Source organism: Eriocheir sinensis, chromosome 18 (assembly GCF_024679095.1).
Source record: "Eriocheir sinensis breed Jianghai 21 chromosome 18, ASM2467909v1, whole genome shotgun sequence".
Taxonomy (NCBI): Eukaryota; Metazoa; Arthropoda; class Malacostraca; order Decapoda; family Varunidae; genus Eriocheir; species Eriocheir sinensis.
Window position 1 is genome coordinate 52,338 of NC_066526.1, and position 17,006 is coordinate 69,343.

General features: G+C 48.0%; 1 pseudogene; it reads right to left on the bottom strand.

The window, feature by feature from the left end:
- The window catches only part of LOC127000187 (MAM and LDL-receptor class A domain-containing protein 2-like), a 156,334-nt pseudogene that overhangs the window by 4,785 nt on the left and 134,543 nt on the right, over positions 1-17,006 (bottom strand).

The window sequence follows — 17,006 nt, forward strand, 5'->3', positions numbered from 1 at the left end:
CAAGTCTATAGAGTTTTTTTTTTTTATGTATTTGTGCATCCACTGATAATTTGATGTACAAAGTGTCACATGATTAACTTGGTGGATATAAACAAATCCTGCAGCAGTGAGTCAGTGTGGCAGGAACACAAGCCCTGACATGGAGGAGAACACTGTACCTGGGCACTGGGATTCATCAGCGTCATTGGGACAGTCAGGAACAGTGTCACAGAGGAGGAGGCCCGGGATGCAGGTGTGCTCGCTGTCCCCACAAGGGAACTCTGTCTTGCTGCAGGTATCAGGGTTCTGTGTGGTGGTGGTGGTGATGGTGGAGGTGGTGCTGGTGGAGGTTCGGGTGGCCAGTGTGGTGCATGTACTGCCTGATGACAAACATTTCACAGGTGGTTATAATATCGCTAAGGACCCCTCAACAGATAAACAAAATAACAGACAGTCCTGAGACCTTTTCTGAGTGGCCAGCCACATTCATTGCAAAGCATTATTTTACATTAAAGTAGTCAGCTCAAGGGCACAACAAAAGCCAGCTAAGAGATGCTTCTGCAGAGTAAAAAGCCAGAGTAAGTAAAGTGTATTAGAAAGAAGAGGATGCACCTAGTGAGCATGCTGAACTACTCTCCTGTGTTCATAAAGACAAAGAGGAGGCAAAGTGAGGGCACTGCAGGGTCTTTAACAAGCTTGCAGCACCCATCACCCATATGTACCTCACTGGGAGTGGCTTACACCTGTTGTGGTAGGTGTCTGATTCCCTACTATTTAGTTTATGCTAAATCAAATACAGGTAACTTGATTTACGTGAGTATTGTGTCCTTGAAGAGGTCGCGTAAATCAAAAACAACGTAAATCAAACAAGAGGTAGGTTTCTATCGAAAAATAAATATTCACTTCATTCAGTGGAGAGAGAGAGAGAGAGAGGGAGAGAATATCAATATCACCGAGATATCCACTGAGGGACACCATGAGCGACTGGCTAGTATTCGTACCGATACCAAGCAGCCTGGTACCGGTACCTGCCCACCCCTATTGTTGAGTAGAGTGGCAACGTGGGTACTATATTGTTGTTGAAGTGGCGCGCGGGAAGAATTGAGCTCAGCTGTGTGGCTGCGGCGCCGTGTGAGTCCAGTTGCGTGAGACATCTGGTGGCCACTCCATAAAATATCGCGTATAAGTGAAAAAACGTGTAAATTAAACATTTATGTGGATTTTGGACCCCGCGTTATTTAAAAAACGCGTAAACCAAACTCGCGTAAATCGAGAGTTACCTGTAATACTATTCTTGTTACTTATTATATCATAGCAGTAAATACCAACTGTTAGATATTTCATTTAGTAAAAGAGACCCTCACCGCAGTCCCATTCATCTGATCCGTCTATGCAGTCCGTAAAGCAGTCACAGAAGAAGGCCTCTCCCACACACTCCCCGGACTCACAGGCTCGCTGGTCGGTGTCACAGGTGCTGTTTGCAGGGGGAGGTCCAACTCCAGTCTCACATTCCTGCAAGAAAAGATCAAAGAATTTATATTTCACAAGTGAAAGTTTTGCCTAAAAGAAGCTATAAGATAGAATGAAAACTTTAGGCATGTAGGAGTAAATGGAGAAGAAGCCATACAATAAAACCTGAAGCTGAGGCTATAAAAGGGTAGGGAGACCTGACTAACCAAACCCTTAAACGGCGGTGGGGTTGTGGTGAGAATAATATCTCGTGGTCGGCTATGTGGAAAATATATCAAGGCTTTAAGGATTACAAAAAGACCAGTTATGCAGAGACTGACAAAATGTCTTGTCCTCATTTTTCCTTGAAAATGCTACCTGGTAGCTCAGCCAGGGTTCCAGGTCTCAGCCATGGCCCCATAAACACATCAAGGTACACACTGAATTAATTTCCTCCAGAGCAGTTTCCAAATATTTCTCTGTTTCCCTTCAACTTGTAGAGATCTCACTTACCTCAGTGAGAGACACATCATCAACGGCTATGTAGGTGTATTTTGAAGTTCCTGTTTCAGCCTCCAGCAGGACAAAATAGTCAAGTTCCATGTTGACCAGGATGACCAGCTCCTCCCACTCTTCGCCATTATTGCCGCTGACGGAGGCAACAAGGTACCTCCTGTTGAACTTGTCTGAAAGGACATCATCACACCATAAACAGAGTGGGATCATCAACCTCTGATGATTCTTGAAAGCTTGACTTGTGCACATAATGACAACATATTAACTCACAAACCCTACCTGCCAAGTACACCCTCAGAGCTCCTATGTCCACATTCTCCGCGCTGAGGTCAGTGTGCATGTAGTGCCACAGCCGCAGGTAGCAGATGCCCTGTGAGGGCGGGTACTCGTCCAATGTCTGCAGTGTTGCCAGGAGTCCAGGCTGGCCCTCGGAGCTGGACACATACACATAGTGTCCTGGGAAAACAGCCAGGTTAGATAACACAAAACTACTGCTACACACCAACCCTGTACAAGTTGTGGAAAAAATTGCCTTAGACAAAATGACCAATAAACTCCATACTTCAATGGTTTTCACATAAACAAAGGCTATTGGAATGCTTTAGACAATGAAGGAGAGAACTGTCCTTGTGGCTCTTTTGTCACTTGAACCCTGGCCCTGGTAGTGCCAAGCCACTCAGGAATGACTGAATATTGTCAGTTTGAGGTTGGGGGCAGGACTAGAGGAAGCCAGGTCCTCCAGGACACCACTCGCACATGCTGACCACTCAGCTGCTGCCTCCCCATATTTTGGCTGTGATGGTGTAGCTGACTTTGTCATACTGCCTAAAGGTGAAACAGTTACCTAAGAAGCATACTACTTGAGCCTTAAGGATCATTTAGAGAATGCTTTTGCAAAGCCTGGATTGAGACTTTTCAACAAGGGGCACACACCACCATGGCCTGCAAATCCTGTTGGCAGGATTATGGAACAGAGTGGATTCCTGGTTGGCCCGGGAATTCCCCAGACTTGTCAACCGTAGAGAACCTCTGGGTCTTCCTCTTTGGCGCACTGCCACCCTAGGCTGTCCAGAGTGTGGTGGCCTTATCCTTACCATTGGAGCCTTGGGTGTGGTCATGCTGAGGGCCTGTGGCTGGCTGTCCAGAGTGTGGTGGCCTTATCCTTACCATTGGAGCCCAGGGTGTGGTCATGCTGAGGGCCTGTGGCTGGCTGTCCAGAGTGTGGTGGCCTTATCCTTACCATTGGAGCCCAGGGTGTGGTCATGCTGAGGGCCTGTGGCTGGCTGTCCAGAGTGTGGTGGCCTTATCCTTACCATTGGAGCCCAGGGTGTGGTCATGCTGAGGGCCGGTGGCTGGCTGTCCAGAGTGTGGTGGCCTTATCCTTACCATTGGAGCCCAGGGTGTGGTCATGCTGAGGGCCGGTGGCTGGCTGTCCAGAGTGTGGTGGCCTTATCCTTACCATTGGAGCCCAGGGTGTGGTCATGCTGAGGGCCGGTGGCTGGCTGTCCAGAGTGTGGTGGCCTTATCCTTACCATTGGAGCCCAGGGTGTGGTCATGCTGAGGGCCGGTGGCTGGCTGTCCTGAGGAGCTGGCCCACTGCCACTCCAGGTCATCGTCTGATCGCTGTTTGTAGCTGCATTCTTCTGTCCAAGTCGCTGAATCAAAGTTGCAGTTCCCCTGAACAGAAAATATTAATGATAATGTTTGGAGGGTTTGGTTGGGGGTTGAATTTGATTCACTCGGCACCTTGAATATACGATAAAATATCATCCTGAAGTTCAGTGCAGCCATTTGGAATCAACCACACATAAGTAATCTTTATAGTTTTGTATTTAATCCAAGTATGTGTATTGAAGCTTCCCCCAAAGTGTTGTATCTGGGATGGGAGGAAGTTCAAGGCCAGTGTTTAAGAGATGACACTAAGAGAAAATGGCAGCTACACAAGTGGAAGGCTTGGAGGGTGAATTTTCTTTTCCAAGGGGAACGAAATCCCTTGGCAAATTAAGCCCAGCTGACACAGCTTTTTATATAGGGCATACTTAACACGGTAGCAGCGGGGATCATGTTTCTTAATGGTCCCTACAAGCAAGAAAAATGAGAAAAAAATCACCCCTCACACAAACCATTTCATAATATATATCAAAGCATTTGTGATCAACTTATGTATCATCTATTTTGGGGGGTTTAAATCATGGCACAAATTTGGCCTGTCGCTACATGGTAAAGACAAATTTGGCCCGTCGCTGCTACATGGTAAAGACAAATTTGGCCCGTCGCTGCTACATGGTAAAGACACAAATTTGGCCCGTCGCTGCTACATGGTAAAGACACAAATTTGGCCCGTCGCTGCTACATGGTAAAGACACAAATTTGGCCCGTCGCTGCTACCAGGTTAATAGATTCATCTCTCTACTCATCTCTCTCTCTCTCTCTCTCTCTCTCTCTCTCTCTCTCTCTCTCTCTCTCTCTCTCTCTCTCTCTCTCTCTCTCTCTCTCTCTCTCTCTCTCTCTCTCTCTCCCCCCCCAGTGCAGGGATCTTGACATGGGTTTCCTTTGACTCCTGGGATAATTTCTACGAGCATGGAAGTCTGTTTCGAATAGCTGGCCTGCACCTGTGTGTGATTCTCCATCAACAGCTGCTCCTAAGTGCATCTCCACATATATAGATATACCAGAGCTGGGACTACCGATTGACATTTGGGATCGGTACTACCGGCGGTAGATTACTGCTACCGATACCGATCATTCGGTATTTTGAAGAAACTACCGAATACCGCTACCGATCGCATGATTGGCAGTCAATCGGTATCGGTAGATTGAAAAAGCGGCGGGACTTTTTGTTAAGACTTAAGAAGACGACCGGCAAAATGAAACGGACAAGTTTCAACACGTTCGAGCGCATCTATGGGAAGCAGTTAGCAGGAAATTCCAGGTATTACTTTGACGTCATCACGCTTAGCCAATCACCGGCCGTTCTGGGCGTTCTCAGCCAATCAGAGGCAGCCACGACCTAGCAGATTCTCGCTCCCGCCAAAGTTTTGGCGGAGCCCTCTTGTTTGGCCTGCCGACGCGAGTAGCCTACACCTACGCTCTAGCTCTACGCTCTCGACAACGTGCTCAGCCTCATCGCCTAGTGTTTTTAAGTGGCAGTGTTTTTAAGTCCACCCACCCGGCAGCAGCACTTAATCGTTTTGTGCTTTTAACTTTTCAAGTGATTTTCCTTTTTTAAACTTTATTTTACATTAAAAAAGTTTTGATCAAGTCAGTGAACTATTTAATCATATTGTTACGAACCAGAGGTTAGGATATGCTGTGTGTTGAGTGAGTGTTTTGTATGTGGCGCGGCGGGGCCCGTGTGTAGGAGTGTGTGTTTGATGTTTATTTTTTGAGGGAGAAATTCATTTATTAAATAAGTTATGTATTTTTGAACTTAAAAAAGGTATTAAAAGACTCTAATTTACTTCTATTCTTAAGTTAACCGAAATAAGAGAGAAATAACTTAAAATGTGTGTTATGGGCCTTTAAAAGCATTTTTTTATTATATAATTATAGAGTTTTTTAATCTACCGATACCGAATCTATACCGATCGGTAGATTTCTGAAAAATCTACCGATCTACCGATACCGATTGGACGCGGCTCGCTACCGACTACCGATACCGGTGGTAGATTTTTTCTACAGAATCCCAGCTCTGAGATATACCATATCCAGACTCAGACTGACCTTTATAGCTGGGCACTGGTACTCATCACTTTTGTCCACACAGTCATATTTGGCATCACAATAATACTGGCGTGGGATGCAGTGTCCGTCGGCACACTGGAAGTCTGTGCTGGCCTGGCACTCGTCACCAGGCTCACAAAGGCGGAACTGAAGGTCATCTACTGCAACATATGTCTGTGGCAAAGGAAACACATAAATGAGATGACACACAACACTTCTTAGGATCAAAAATTTGCTAGGAATACAAATACGTAAGACACAAGGATATAAACACACAGCAGTCCTCAAGTCTACATGGGAAGTAAGGATTCAAACACCACATTCCACAGTCCCTGTCAGTAAATCCACAGGTGTGTGCTCACCCTGGCCAATCTTATAATGCCTTGGGGCCTAGAGCACTCAGAGCAAGTGGGCCAATAAGATGGAATGGTGTGACTCATTCATGGAGCACAGATGTGTTATGAATGTGAGAGTAAGGCCATAGTGTGTGGAGCGGTGAAATGGCTGAAAAATAATCTGTTGAGGTAGTTTGGAAGTGTGAAAATGTAGAATGGTGATTTTGTGAAGAGGGCACGGGATGTGGCTGGGAGCCCTTGGTCAGGGTGCATGACAGGACCAAGTAACAAATGAGAGAGAGGTGAGGCCATCAACTCTATGCAGGCACTTGTTGGCAAAGGCACCACTGCGCCCCTTCATGCCACTATCTAGTGTCCTTGTCTCACAGCTGTAGAGCAAAACAGAAGCACAAGTGACCTCAAGATCCAAATCTTTGTCCTGCACAGGCACTGACAACGCCATATACTCGTGCTGAGCGAGTCCATAACACTGTGATATATGAACAGATAGATAGACAGATAATTAGCTAGATATACACAGCCAGTTTCTCTTATAAGTAATAAAAGTCTTGGCTCACCTTCCCTCTGCTGTGTGTGGCCATGAAGTGAAGAGTAAAGTCCCTCTTGCCAGAGATTTTTATGTTTTCTTTTATCCAAGAACCACTGCTTGTTGCTGACCAAAGGGTCTCTGCTGGTTTCCCACTGGCCTGGGGGAAAACAATACATTGTCTTTCTTTGCACCATGGCTCAAAACTTAATAGTACGAAATACAAACTTCATTCATTGACAGATTGCCATTCTGTGCATCAGTTCACTAAAACTGCCTAGCCTCACCCAAGCCTCCTCCTCCTGTCTTCTTGGTGAGGACCAGAGTACCCTCACCCAAGCCTCCTCCTCCTGTCTTCCTGGTGAGGACCAGAGTACCCTCACCCAAGCCTCCTCCTCCTCTGTCTTCCTGGTGAGGACCAGAGTACCCTCACCCAAGCCTCCTCCTCCTCTGTCTTCCTGGTGAGGACCAGAGTACCCTCACCCAAGCCTCCTCCTCCTCTGTCTTCCTGGTGAGGACCAGAGTACCCTCACCCAAGCCTCCTCCTCCTCTGTCTTCCTGGTGAGGACCAGAGTACCCTCACCCAAGCCTCCTCCTCCTCTGTCTTCCTGGTGAGGACCAGAGTACCCTCACCCAAGCCTCCTCCTCCTGTCTTCCTGGTGAGGACCAGAGTACCCTCACCCAAGCCTCCTCCTCCTGTCTTCCTGGTGAGGACCAGAGTACCCTCACCCAAGCCTCCTCCTCCTCTGTCTTCCTGGTGAGGACCAGAGTACCCTAGCCCAAGCCTCCTCCTCCTCTGTCTTCCTGGTGAGGACCAGAGTACCCTCACCCAAGCCTCCTCCTCCTCTGTCTTCCTGGTGAGGACCAGAGTACCCTCACCCAAGCCTCCTCCTCCTGTCTTCCTGGTGAGGACCAGAGTACCCTAGCCCAAGCCTCCTCCTCCTGTCTTCCTGGTGAGGACCAGAGTACCCTAGCCCAAGCCTCCTCCTCCTCTGTCTTCCTGGTGAGGACCAGAGTACCCTAGCCCAAGCCTCCTCCTCCTCTGTCTTCCTGGTGAGGACCAGAGTACCCTCACCCAAGCCTCCTCCTCCTCTGTCTTCCTGGTGAGGACCAGAGTACCCTAGCCCAAGCCTCCTCCTCCTGTCTTCCTGGTGAGGACCAGAGTACCCTAGCCCAAGCCTCCTCCTCCTCTGTCTTCCTGGTGAGGACCAGAGTACCCTAGCCCAAGCCTCCTCCTCCTCTGTCTTCCTGGTGAGGACCAGAGTACCCTCACCCAAGCCTCCTCCTCCTCTGTCTTCCTGGTAAGGACCAGAGTACCCTAACCCAAGCCTCCTCCTCCTCTGTCTTCCTGGTGAGGACCAGAGTACCCTAGCCCAAGCCTCCTCCTCCTCTGTCTTCCTGGTGAGGACCAGAGTACCCTCACCCAAGCCTCCTCCTCCTCTGTCTTCCTGGTGAGGACCAGAGTACCCTAGCCCAAGCCTCCTCCTCCTCTGTCTTCCTGGTGAGGACCAGAGTACCCCTAGCCCAAGCCTCCTCCTCCTCTGCCTTCCTGGTGAGGACCAGAGTACCCTCACCCAAGCCTCCTCCTCCTCTGTCTTCCTGGTGAGGACCAGAGTACCCTAGCCCAAGCCTCCTCCTCCTCTGTCTTCCTGGTGAGGACCAGAGTACCCTAGCCCAAGCCTCCTCCTCCTCTGTCTTCCTGGTGAGGACCAGAGTACCCTCACCCAAGCCTCCTCCTCCTCTGTCTTCCTGGTGAGGACCAGAGTACCCTAGCCCAAGCCTCCTCCTCCTCTGTCTTCCTGGTGAGGACCAGAGTACCCTAGCCCAAGCCTCCTCCTCCTCTGTCTTCCTGGTGAGGACCAGAGTACCCTAGCCCAAGCCTCCTCCTCCTCTGTCTTCCTGGTAAGGACCAGAGTACCCTAGCCCAAGCCTTTACTCACTGCATCCTCCTCTGTCTTCCTGGTGAGGACCAGCGTTGGTGGGTCCTCTTCATAGCCCACATAGGTCCAGAAGGACAAGGTGCAGTGGGCGCCCACCGTGGAGAAGGTGTAAGTCTCTAAGATTGCCACTTGTCCTCCAGCACCCTGGAAAGTGATTGGAGGTTATGTAGGTGAGCATGGCATGAAGGTCTCAGTGGCCTCAGTTTTCAGGTTAGAATCTGTATTGTGCAGCAAAGAGAAGAGTTCTTAAATCACTGGAAAGAATATGAAAGATATTAAAACAGCAAACACTTTCTTCCTTTAGTAAAGATAATTAATGAGACATTAATAATACAATCTTTCATGACAACCAAACTGTAAGGTATTTATCAATGTTGACCTGGTCCTTTGCCGTGCTGAGGTCATGAGTGTTGGTGCTGTAGGAGTGGTCACTCTCTGGTCCTGGATCAGTGGCCGGGAAGCCTGAGATGGCCCAGTGGCTGGAGCTGCTGCTGCTCTCGTACCACCCACACAAGTCGCCTTCCTCAAAGTCACAACTCTTGCCTGCAATATCATCATTGCCATGACTGTATGACTGTTACCTCTACATCAGGTTCGTAGTGCTAACAATACTCAAGGCAGCACAGCAGAAATGTTTGGGATATATCCAAGGCTGTGGAGTCAGAGATACAAGGCTGTGGAGTCAGAGATACAAGGCTGTGGAGTCAGAGTTAAGTGTCAGAGTAGTGGGTGCAGTGTGGGCAGCACAGCACTTACAGCTCGAGTTCCACAGGTAACTGAGGGAGCACCTTCCTTTCAGACTCTCACATGCCAGTTAGTACAGAGGCAGATCAAAGGGATTCAGTCCAGTGGTGTCAGTCTATAAATTTAGTAAAAATACAAATAAAAGCAAGAGCAACAGTTACTCACTGCAGAGTTTTTCATCCGTCCCATCTCCACAGTCATTCATAAAGTTGCAAGACTCGATGGGGTTGTAGCAATTGCCGTTGTCGCACTGAAGCTGGCCCGAGGGACACAGTGGTGAGGGTGTGGTGAGCTGGTCCTCTCCAGGAAGCTTCTGGTTTGCCGATGTCTCACAGGTTGGAGTCATGGAGAAGTCATCCAGGACCACGTGGCCGGAGTTTTCCTGGACAATTGTGCCTTCCACAACAATCTGAGCAGTAAAAAAACATTCAAGATGCAGGCAAGCATTTCTAAGTATTGGGGAAGTATACAGGATTGCCATGCTGTAAACATATTAACCATTAAATAACTTTTTCCATGAACATGGGAAAAGTGTTTCAGCCTCACAAGGTAATGAAACAAACAAATAAAAAGCATTAACCCCTTCACTGCAGGTTTCCTACAGTCAGACCTCACCAAGCTACAGGAGTGGAACAAAAAGTGGCTGCTACAGTTCAATGAAGAAAAATGTAAAGTCCTGCACCTTGGGAGGGGATATCCAGCACACCAATACCACATGGGAAACACTCCACTATCCACCACAGAGGCAGAGAAAGACCTGGGACTATACGTTACCAGGCTACCAGTGAAGGCCAAATCCATGCCAATCACAACGGACAGGTTAAAAGTCAGACGTAATTATTCTTGGTAATGCACCACATGTACCACATATGACATTTAGGCAAAACTGCAAAATACAGTTCAGTTGCAAGCAGCTGAGATGTGAATCTAAATCACACAGGCATGCTTACCATCACAATCCTTTCCTTACACTGCAAACAGTAGCTGATGTCTCCACATCAAAGTCCTCAGCAGGACTGCTGACACACCTCTCCTTGTGTCTCCTGAAGACATCCAGTCCTGAGTCACAGAGTCCTACATTGGTCCTGATTCCCAGCAAGGCAAAGTGAATGCTTCTTGGTATTCTGAAGTGTTTCCTGTGAGTCAAAACCATTCACTGACTTGGGGCATTCTTCAATGCAGCTTGGAGAGGCTCACACTTGAGGGTATCCCAAAGTTCTATATGATCTTCAAGGGTGCTGAGCTCATTGAACCTATTTGAGGCTGTCAATCCATACTCCTGAGCACATGCCAAGTCTTTCAGTCTCTTGAGATGGTCATCGTTTGGTTACATCTTCAGATTTTTCTTGGCCTGACATGAAGCTTGAGTGTTGCAAAAACAAGCCTATCATCAGTTACAGAGAACTTCATACTCTGGAAATCCTTGCAGTTCTGGAGTGTCCTCCGAGTGCTTCCAAGGATGCACTCAATCTCCTTAGCTATCCCTTCAGCATTGCTATACCTGGCCCAGTGGTGTGGTGCAGCTCTGGTCTCTGGTACCAGGAACCTGCAAGTCTCAATCCCCTGGACCTTGCTAAATTCAGGAGGAGAGAGCTGTTGGTGTTCCTGGCACCAGAGCCATGGGGACCAACACATGATTCATAGCCATCCCTGTCAGCACCAGTTGAAGCACTGAAGTCACCCAAGACAATTAGTCCTGAGGGGGGCACTGGTCTAACACAGAGTTGAATTTGGCATAAAAAAACAGTTTCTCTGTGAGGGCAGGTTGTACATCTGCACCAAGCTGGCCATCCCCAAAATAAAAAGAGTGGCTAGTGGACCTTCTCCCCTCTGGATGAAGGGGTCCACAAGGCTTGCGCAATGATGATGCATCAGTGGCCTGGCCAGCTCCACCCCCACGGGCTGGGGTGACTGCTGGCCATGGGCAAGAACACAGAAGCCCTGATAGGACAAACTGCCTGCTCTCTGCTGTTTTATATATAAATATATATAAATGTATATAAATGTATGTAGTCACAATATTTGGGATGCAGTACATTAGGAGCTGTAAATGTAAACAGCTAAAGAACATATTTAGTAGAAATTTTTACAATGCCAAATATCAGAAACTCAAAAAACAAAGTAAATGAGGTAAATCAGCCAACCTGGTGACGCTCCATGGCAGTTGTGTTTGAGACTGGAATGTTGACCTTCAGCCAGACTCCCCGCACAGAGCTCTCTATCTGGGCCAGCAGCTGACGCCCTCCCTCGTAGTAGGAGTAGCGTCTGTCACCCAAGAAGATTGTTAGGAGCCATTGTAAGTCATGTATATGCATGTGAGTCGGGTTACTAAGTTGGCTAAAATATGAGTCCCTATTTTGTTAAGATTTATCACCCAATAGTAACTGTCTGAAATTGATTCTATAACTGACGGTGGCTGAGTGGTCAGCATGCAGGAGCAGTGTCCTGGAGGACACTGATTGCAGGCCCGCCCGCCCCACACCTCAAGCTGACAATTTTCAGTCATCACTGAGTGGCCAAAGACTACCTACCCACATGCTGTCCTGCTGACCACCTGCCAACCACTTGATTCAGAGGATCAAGTGGAGCTCTGGGGGGGCAGCATGAGCCAAACAAGATGCCGTCACTATGAAATACTTGCCTGTGCCCCCAATGGGCTGGGGCTGACCAACAGACCCCATCATGAAAGCCCACAAGTGCTATGAGCTGGCAAGCTCATCTTGCCTTTGACAGGTCTTATATTGGTCCTGCTGGGTGTGTCCCCCCCACCACACACACACTGGGCAGCCCAGTGGGACAGCCGGCTTAATGGCCAGCAGCCCCCCAGTGCACCAGACTACTGGATGGCGGGATTACAAAAAAAATGGCCGTACAAAAACAAGTCACAATTCAAACACAACATTTAAATGAAAGCAAAAGGAATTGCAGGTCTAATCCTGGAACTTTAGCAACACACTGTAAAACTAAAGGACACTGACTTGTAAATCCTAACGATGTCCGGCACGTCACCAAGAACCTGATACCACATCCTGAAGAAACAGTCCTTGCTGCTGCCCTTCAGGACTGGGGAGTGCAGGCCAGACACAGACCCATTGCTGCCATCAAGCTTCAGGAAGTGTCCTGGAAGAGACAAGCAAGACTCAGACACTGGTGCACCCATAACAAAAGGGTCATTGTTAGCCTTATGTAACCCTTAACATGGTGGAACTCTTCTGTGCGAGGAGGAAAAAAATATTTGAATACCCTTGCACTTGACAAAGTACACCCTAACAGAGGCACACATTTCAGATATCCAAGAACTTTTACATTATCTTATATGATTTTTTACTGATCTGAAATGAATGGAAGCAGCAGAATAACTAATGTGACTTTTGATGTATTGGTTTTATAATTTGAAATGAGTTGAAAAGCAGCCAGCAGTACCCTCTCGAGTTTCGCGCTCGCTTCGTTCCAAAGGTATAGCGCTAAACTCAAGGATCGCAAAACTCAAGGTATTGAAAACACTGAAAAAGTGCTTATCTGTTCCAACCCATGGATATTTTTTATTTATTTATTTATTTATTTATTTTACATGTGGGCTATGGCGCTGGTAGACTATTCATCTGGGCCTGATGGTCGGCCCCGAGCTCATCATGGTGCAGGCAACTGTTTATAGTGGCGCCATTATAATTGGCTCATGCTGCCCCCCGGAGCTCACTTTTTTTCCTCCTTTACTCCTTTGTTATCTCAAAATATGTACCTTGGATAAAGGAAGAAAACAGGAAGAGAGAACGGATCGTTTTAAAGCCACAGATGAAGCCTTACGATTGGCTGAGCTCTAAAAACACGCTTGTGATTCGCCGGGAGTCTGACGACGTCATCGCCGGCGCTCACTCGGTCAGTGGCCTCGCTGCCTTAAGGCAGTGTCACACTTTCCTCTGACCGTTGTGGCCACTGGCAACGCCCGTGTGCCCATCTGGGGGCGAGTTGTCGGTTGTCCGTAACCTGGTGCCTTTTGTTTCCCACTGCGTTGGCGCCACCTTGGGCAACCGGCAAATCCAACTTTTCCGGGTGTGCGTCACACATGGCCAAGGTCGGTTACCCGTCTCCACATCCACAACATAAACAAAGATCTTGCCGTGTATCGACATGGCGTCGTCTGCTAAAGTAAGGGCTGCCACGGCTTGTGCTGCCATTACCCAAGTTATGGACTTGTTGCTGCAGTTAAATGGAAGGAAGAAGCTGTTGTGGGTGTGGCGTGCCTGAGGTTCCTCCGTGCCAGTTCTCACTGTAACCATTGCGCGTGAGCGGCCTATCTAGATTCCGACTACATAAACACGTGGATTGAGTAACAATAAAGACACACACACACACGCATGCACACACCAGACTCATCATGAACCATGGCAGATGTTTCTCACAAACAAAAATGGCTTCCCCATTTCCTAGAGTGTGTGAGAACTTATTTGGTGAGTGGTTCATACAAACCAAACATACCCAATGGCAAGAAGAGAGCAGTGTTAAAGAGGACTGCTCTCTTCTTGCCAAGAGCTAGGTTTGGTTCATGTGAGCCACTCACCAAATATGTTCTAACACACTCAAGAAATGTTGGTCATTTCTGTTTGTCAGAAACATCTGCCATGGTTCCTAATGAGTCTGGCGTGTACGTGCGTGTGTGTGTGTGTGTGTGTGTGTTTATGTGTGTTTGTTGTTACTCGATCCACAGTTGGGCTTACGGGCGTTGCCCGTAGCCCCAACGGTTGGACGAAAACGGCCAGTGTGATACTGCCTTAAGGCAGTGAAGCCGCTGATATGGTGAGTGTCGGTGATGACGTCATCGGACTCCCAACGAATCACAAGCGTGTTTCCAGAACTGTCAATCAATTGTAAGGCAACCTCCTTCAACTGCGGCTTCAAAACGGCCCGTTCTCTTCCTGTTCTCTCTCTCTCTCTCTCTCCATAGCCACAATGTTTGGAGGAAAACGTCGTGTGATACTACCTTTAAAGGTAGCGTGCGTGACACCAATGGTAAATAGACGTGACCTGTACGTGTCAAAGCAGCGCAAAACTTGGGGTGATAATGCGCGAAAGTCGGGATGGTAAGAATTTAGGACTAACCGCGAAACTCATGGATCGCAAAACTCAGATAGTGTGAAACTCGAGAGGGTACTGTAGCTTGAAGGCCCTCTTCTCCCTTGTAAAGTGTACCAATGCATTGCACAAACCTTCAACTGTAGTAGTGGTGTGGTCAAGGGCAGGCAGTGACCCAACAGTATCCGGGGAGGCTTTGTGCACCACCCAGCTGGCAGTGCTGTCAATGTCCTGCGTCCAGTCTGCACAGGAGCCGTATTCAAAGGTGCAGCGGTGCTTGTAGAGGACGCACACAGAGGTGCTTTCATCAGACAGGTCAAAACAGTCATTGGAGTTGTCACAGACCTTGTCCTTCTCAATGCATGCCCCAGATGCGCACATGTCCTTGCCCAGCTCATCACATGACATGCCTTAGAAGGAGAAGATTTCTTAGGTCGGTATTATAAGACACTTTGGATTCTCACATAAACTATTCATAAAGGTCAAAGAGGGGACCAATCGGGTTCTAATGAGAGTTTCTTTAGGTTCACGGTAAAGGAAAAGGGTCAAACTATTACCAGGGTCATAAAACTACCCCTGGAAATGCCCAAAGCTCCAACAAAAGCCTTGTCAAATGTGTGCACTTGGCCAAGGAAATGTTTAAAAATATGGCCCTTCGTCTCATCTTTACACAATTAAACATGTTATGTGAAAAATTACAAATGGTGTTTTGTCTGTGTGTGCATTTATCTGTAGTCCCACACGAGTATGAAGTCAGTGCGGGTGTGGCCCAAACCTCTGCACAGCGCTGCCACATCACCCCAACACATCACTCTCTCCCTCATGTGTCATCTACGAATCATGTGAAATTGTGTATCAGATATTCGGTATAGATTAAACAGGATTTGGCAGCACTATGGCCAGGAAACCCTTCCATTTTGTAGGTGTATGTAGGTCTCATTTTACTTCTCCCCATTTCTTGGCTTTTAGAGTTTCTGCACACAACATGCTAGCAAGTCACCAACCCTCAGGAGGCAGTGTGGGAGGAGCACAGCCCACAAACTCCACGTCATCCACTGCTGCCGCCCCGACGTAGGATGTGCCTCGCTGAGCATGTAGAGAGACCCTCTGGTTGTGCAGGTGAGACAGGGGCACCACAGCCTGAAAAGAGTTTTATTCTAGTTTTATTCATAGCTGAGAGTATTTTTCTGAGTTGGCAATACTGTGCCTACTGCTGTCTTGTGGGCACTGGTGGCTGGCCTGGGGACACAATGCATGACCTGAGGCCCTAGTCATGCTGAGCACCAGCCATAACAGGACCTCAGACCTGGGGGGGGCTGCTAGAAGTCAGTGGGAGAAATTAAGTTGATTTGAGGAGGAGGAGGAGGAGGAGGAGGAGGAGGAGGAGGAGGAGGAGGAGGAGGAGGAGGTGGAGGAGGAGGAGGAGGAGGAGGAGGAGGAGTATAGTATAGTATAAATGCCAATTAATGATAAAAGCTAAGCAATTAAGCTGTGACTGATGAGGCTGAGGTCTTGGGTGAGTGGCACTTTACTTACCAGGTTCCACATATTGTTATGGTTGCCATCAACCATCCCAGCTTCAGTGACCTCATCTGACCCTGAGATGACCTGCACGTGGAGGGAGCCTGGCTCAGGGCCTGACAGCCAATACCACACTTGCAGGCAACAAGTCTCGCTGGTCTGACCTGCATCATAGAACAAAGGGACTTCATAACACTGCTGGGAGAGGAACATTTTTTTTTTTTTACAGCAAATAAAGTAGCTCAAGGGCAAAACAAATAAAAGAAAACAATGAAAAAAAGCCCGCTAATCATTGCTCGTGTAAAAAAAAGTAAAGAGGAGTGGTCGAAAGAGAGGTCAATTTTGGGAGGAGAGGTGTCCTGATACTCTCCTCTTGAAAGAGTTCAAGTCGTAGGCAGGAGGAAAGACAGATGAAAGAAGATTGTTCCGGAGTTTACCAGCGTGAGGGATGAAAGAGTGAAGATGCTGGTTAACTCTTGCATATCTATCCATCTATATAGGTAGGTACACACACACAGGGACATGATGCTGTCATAAGAGTCATACTTTTCATACATAACCTCAAAAACATGACTCCTGAGTTACTTGTTTGAGGTGTGCTCTGGGGAAGACTGACTCACCAATAGCCAGTGTGGAGATGAGGTCTGTTGAGTGTTTATATTCTCCTGTTGAGGCTGCAGTATAGGCGTAGTAGCTTGACACATCCCCGGTGGTGTGGTCCAACGTGGGTTTAAAGGACTGCTGTTCCACATTGGCCGCCGGCTGGTCTCCACGCGACAGGACCCACCTGTCGGGGCGGGGCTGCGTTACAGAGGGTCTCCACCTCGTCAACCAAACTCTTTCCTCACAGATGCCAGTTGAAAGAGAAACTTAACTCTGGGGAATCTGATTTTAACTTAATAAATCCACTTTGGTTTATAGATGAGCTACATGATGACTGTTAGACCTCACCAAGCTACAGGAGTAGAACAAAAAGTGGCTGCTACAATTCAATGAAGAAAAATATAAAGCCCTGCACCTTGGGAGGGGATATCCAGCACACGAATACCACATGGGAAACATTCCACTATCAACCACAGAGGCAGAGAAAGACCTGGGACTATATGTTACCAGGCTGCTATAAGTGAAAGCCGAATCTGTGCCAATCGCAGTGGACGGGTTAAACATACTCCTCCATAGTAT